This window comes from Microtus ochrogaster, unplaced genomic scaffold, assembly GCF_000317375.1.
Source record: "Microtus ochrogaster isolate Prairie Vole_2 unplaced genomic scaffold, MicOch1.0 UNK18, whole genome shotgun sequence".
NCBI lineage: Eukaryota > Metazoa > Chordata > Mammalia > Rodentia > Cricetidae > Microtus > Microtus ochrogaster.
The window spans coordinates 4,103,833-4,109,596 of record NW_004949116.1 but is presented as its reverse complement, the minus strand read 5'-3'; positions in this window follow the sequence as shown (position 1 = coordinate 4,109,596).

Sequence of the window (5,764 nt, the reverse complement as noted above, 5' to 3'; positions counted from 1 at the left end):
AATTTTATTCCTTCATTCTTTGATGAAATCCAGCTGCTTCTGAACCACATCTTTGCTGTATAAACAGTGCTAGGATAAGCCTGTCAGGACATATATCCCTTCAAGACACTGACTTCATTTCCCAGTACTGGGGTTGCAGACTCATTAAGGTGGTTTTCGTTTGGGTCTCTGAGAAGCTTCCATGCAGTTTCCATCATGGCTACACAATTGATATTCTCCTCAGGAAGTCCAAACACCCACGATACTGATGAAATGGGAAAATGCAACAGCCTGTTCTCTACCGTCACCTCCCAGGTAGCAAGTGCCCCTGGATCTTGGATAAGCACTCTGTCCAGAGAATAGACCAGATAGAGAGCTAATCACCATGACATGAGCTGGGACCACACACCCACGCTGCAAATATACTCAACAGTAGCTTATCATTGTCTGGAGGTCTGACACGGTTCTGGAAGAAAACCAAACCTCAGATGCCCCAAAATAAGATAGAACTTTCAATCAAACACGTAAAGAGGAACTTATCTGGATAGTGATATTCCTCCCAGCACAGGATGGGCCTTGAGTTTGCACCTAAGAATGGAGCTGGCATAGCCTCAGCTCACACCAGGAGTGCAGTGAACTAAATGGCTGTGTGAATAAGTGATGGCAGCTATACCTGTGAGCAAACAGGCTTCTGGGCACCCAGAAATGTGTCCCCGATCCACAAGGCTTTCTCCAAGCCCATGAGCTGGTTGAAAGGAGTCCACACAGGGCCAGAGTGGGGTCTCTGGTCTGGGTGGGTGAGGTCTTACTCGGCCTCACCTCCACCTCCTCCAGGCTAGGGCCAGGCAAACTGAGCAGCAGCCCACAGCAGACAACCCTGTTCCTCCTGATGTTCTCTGTAGGCACCAAACACACACCTTTTGCCTTTTGATGAGTCAGAAATGCCAAGGCTTCCTGGGCTGTCTGTGGCCGTGCTGAGCTCCAGCCGGGATGGGCTCCTCTTAGAGCAGTCTCTGAGTTCTTTGTGTCTGTCTGGGTTTCTCATCTTTGCTCTCCAAATGATGATTTATCTGGCTTTCAGAAGAGAACACTGAAAGGCCTAATAGAGCATGTGGCTTCTGGGCTGTTTCAATTTATAAATATTTTAATAGGATTCTTATTCCTTCACAGCACATCTCCCACAAACCTTTGTTCCAGGAGCAAATGCCACACTTTCTTTTAATGAAACAATGAATTTTTTTCCTTCTCCATCTTAAGAGAGAGAGAACAAAAAAGAGAGGAAACTGTCACACTGTGAATACCCCTAAAAGCATGTGATAGTCACATCTGATTTAAGCCAGCTCCCTGATGCGCAGGGATGATGGTTCCTGCAGATCCCTGTCCTTACCCAACCCTAAGGGAACAGTTAAGAACAGACATTCTTTATTTTAATTAAGCTGACTTTTCTCTGCTCCTTGGGTTGAAGCTACAACCACATGCATGCTAGGTGGGTGCTCTACCCCTGGGCTATAGCCCAGCTGTTGGTAGTATTTTTTGAAACAGAATCTTACTAAGTTGACCATGCTGGCCTTGGACTTACTTTGTAGCTCAGGCTAGCCTTGAACTTGCCATCCTCCTACATCAACCTCCCCAGTAGCTGGATTAGAGGTGTGTAGCATAAGCCTCAAGCTAACTAAGGTTCTTAAGGAATGTCTTATTCAATGAATCAAATGACTGGACATTTAACCATCCGATTTGAGAACATATAAGGCCAAATTAGACAGCAAGGCCACAGTGAAGTCTAGACTACCCCAAGCCCACACCACAACAAGAGAAGGCACCGAGCTGTGCTGCAGGGTCACAGGTAAGCGAGGCTCAGCACCACCTTTGCTAATTCTAGCCCCGTATCCACACCTGTTTGCACTGGCCCACTTCCCTGTCCACGTGCCACTCACTCATGCACACAGGGGTTAGGTTCACAAGCTCTTTGCATAGGAGCTGTGGTTTATCTTTGACCTAACACCTGCTTTCCTCCCTCAGTCCTTCCTCCTATTCAGTATCCAGCACCTTAGTGAAGAAAACAATTAAAAATTACATTAAAAAAGAAACTTGCCCGGGAAATCTCTTCAACAATCTCAGGCTGTAGCTGTGAAAACTAAGAGCCATGGTCCATCCTCCCTAGGAGCTCGGATTCTAAAGATTCTGTCTCAGACGTGCCTCTCTTTTCTGCGCGATGGAGATGGAATGGAAACGTGGGACTACACGGTGTATTAACCAGATGGTTAAGCAGAAGACTAAATGCAGTCTGCCTCAAGTACTATAATAGTAAAGTGTATTGCTGCCCTTGGAGTCATGATGCTGGGAGCCAAAAGATGACAGCAGAGTTGAACTGTTGCCCAGATGCAATTACTGATTAGAATTGATTATTTATACAAAGAAAGGCGACCGAAGGGTTGACCAACAGTTGTCACATTGCAGCAGATTTGGACAAAACTGCTGTAAGTGTTCGAGAGATCATCTACCTCCCAGAAACAGGAATGGAGGATGAGCCCCCAAGGACCCCACTGGCTGCTCCGGAACTTGCTGTTGATGCACCCTGCATTCCCCAGGGCCGTCTTTGGAAAGCCCTATCCTCATTCTCTCCTTCTGTTAGGTGTAACCAGCCCTGCTCAGCGCCCTGATGTGTGAAGAAGCAACCTACAAAAGCCATGCTTCTGCAGTCGCCTCTCTTTTTAACCAGGCCATAAAACCACAGGCTCATTTAAGCACACAGTAAACTAATGGGAAGCGGCATGAGACTAAATATTTGAAAGCTGTTTCCGTGCCCTATTTGATTTGCCTAATTACGTGTTTTACTGCCTTCTTTATGGAACGGTTGCCTGAGGTATGTGAAGCCTTTATACCTGCTTCATTTGATTCATTAATAGCTGAATCAAAACACTGCGCGATCACGTTGGCATGCAATTTTAAGACTGCTTCCAAGTCCCTTGCTTCCGTGGTCAAATTCTAAGACTCATAGATGGGCATTCACAACCAATCTAATACAAACGGTGTCCTGGCCACTCTATCACCTCCCACACACATCTCTTCTCTACCGGGCCAAATAAAACAAAACAAAACTAGGGTATAAATATGTCAGGATGAGAAAGAAAAACATGTACGCAACATTCAAATACCGTCTGCCAATGTGAAGAAACAAGAGAATCCGAGACAATCGCATGCATACTTGGCCTGCTCCCATGGTCCAGTGAATGCCGGGGTTACCATGGTGGGAGGGAGCAGGGGAGCATCCCCGAGGGCAGGCTTTGTCTGGGTGCTACTCAAACAGAGAGCTGGATTCAGTCTGAGGGTCTGTGTACTTTGGGGCAAGCCACCTCACACTGAAAAGGCCAGGGGAGAAGTGTGGAGTTTGGCTGCCTCTCATACCTTTGGGTCTCTCTTGACATCCTGCCCTCCCCCAGCAAGACACCCTCCAGGCTCATCCTCAGCCCTCCCATCTGTGGTACTGAAGACTCTCCAGGGAACAGGCCATCTCCTCTCTGTGGACAGGCTGCTGGGAGAAACAGCCAGTTCCCTCAGACGGTGCCAATTTCTGGTAGTCCTCATTGGGGAAGGAAGCAGCTGTGCCTGAGCACTGGACAGTGCCTGGACACTTGGATTTCCTGGACGTTCAAGACTTAGGCGTGAACAGTTAAGTTCAAAGTGAATGGACACAGCTCACTGAGGTCCTACCTTCCAAATCAGAGAAAGGGAATGAGCTGTGGATCTCATTGGACCCCTGTGGCAGAGACTAAGAATCCAGCCACATTCAATGTCCTGTCCCTTGGCTATCATGAGGACTGATATGTGCCCACCTGGCAGTATTACCCGGAGGGCCCAATGCCCTCTGGAAACAAGTAGCTATTAGTCATGCTACTCTTGAGTGGGACTGGGTCATCACAGGGGCTCCTTTGGATGAAGGGGCCACATGCACAGAGCCAAATTAAAAAAAAAATAAGTAAGAGGAATTTGAGGTTAACCTGATCTACATAGTTCCAGGACAGTCAGGTCTACCTAGTGAGACCCTGTCTCAGAAAAAAAGGCTTTCTAAAGGGCAGCCTCTTCGTAAGGGTCAGCCTCACTAAGTGGCTTGTCCTATTTGCTACTCAACAGAATATGGGAAATACAGGAAATAGAGTTGTTGGATTTTTTTTTAAATAACTCAATTTGGTTTAATGTCCTTTTTATTCAAGCTAAAGAAAAGGCTTCATGAAAATCAACTGGCTGTGTTGAGTTACCTTTGGCTTCACTCTTGTTTGCCCCTGGGAAGCCAATGCCAGTGGTGGTGCCTGAGGTTGCTATTATATACTGGTTTCCACACTTTATATTGGTTGGATTCCTGTCTAAACAGATACTACTGATGTGTCTTGCACTGATAAGAAACTTTCATCAAATGATCAATATTTATTGAACATAATCTTAGCTGGGGGACCTACAAAGAGGAATGAAACAAAACTCTAAAGACTCTTTTAGAAGTGAGTTGATGTGTTGATAACAGCCTAGAAGTCAGAATGCAAGTATCAACTCCCTGGCATAAAATATGGATAAAAGAAACAACATAGGCTGTTGGTTAAATTTCTCACAGCACAATAAGCTAGAAGTTTGGGGATCACAGGTAAGGACGTTAGAGATGAACAGGCTTTGGGAGGGCTAAAGGCCACCTTCAGGGCAGCAGGCAGAAGTACATACATACTGCACCAGGAGTGATCCCCGCCCAAGGAATCTATGGCAAAGGCAGAGGGTTCTATAGGTGTGTCCAGGGGTTCTGCCCTCAAAGGTCAGGAATAGAGAGAGGAGGATTCATCTAGAACCTTCCCTCTTGAAGTTACTCAAAAGCTTTGATCAAAGTTCTCAGCATCTCTGCCATATCAACCTGGAGCCAATCAGAAGCTCCCAGGTCTGATCCTGGTCCTCTGGTTGGGAATCTTCTGGAAATCACTCAACACCAGTTATGAAATAAACTTGGTTTCCCACCTTGCCCTATCCTAGGGGTTTTGGGGACTCAGTGAGATCCCAATAGGAAGGCACCCTGCAGACTGTGAAGTAGGGCCAAGGTTTCTGGTATTTCTTGGGGTTGAGTGTCATCCCAGCAACCAGAAGGAAGCTCGGGCACAGCTTAGTCCTTCAAAGTAAACAAATGCCACCAGAAAGCCACGCACTTTAGCCCCTCCAAGAGACCCTCATTTTAAGTTGCCCACTGTGCATAGCACATAGACCAAGCACACAGGCAGAGAGCGAGCACGTAGCCAGGCTAGCTGAGCATTCAGTGCCCAGCATGTAGGAGACCAGCTCCCAGACTCACAGACAGAAGCAACTTGCCCTGAGGGAGGATGGTACAAAACTCAGCCCTGAGCTGTCACAACATCCACTTGGACACACATGTCACTTGAACTTCATACACCAAGAATCTGAAAATAAAACAGGTTTTATTTCTACCAAAGCTGCAACATGCCGAGGGAGAAAGAAGAAGCACTTAGGCACAGGGACAGGCACCAGATTCACTGTTTATCCTCTGTATTAGCAGGTATGTGGCACGTGGAAGCCTGGCCATGCCCCCTTCTAAGAGGTACCAGCCAAGGCAGTGGGATCTGACACCCAGGATCCTGATTAGAGGGCACCGAAGAGCCCTAAACAAAGGCCTATCCATGAGGCTGTGGCAGGAAGCTCTGACAGCGAATCTCAGCTGTCAACTTATGGAGAACTAGAATCACACAGAAGATGAGCTGCCCACTGTTGGCGGGACCATTCCCTGGGCTTGGGTCCTGCA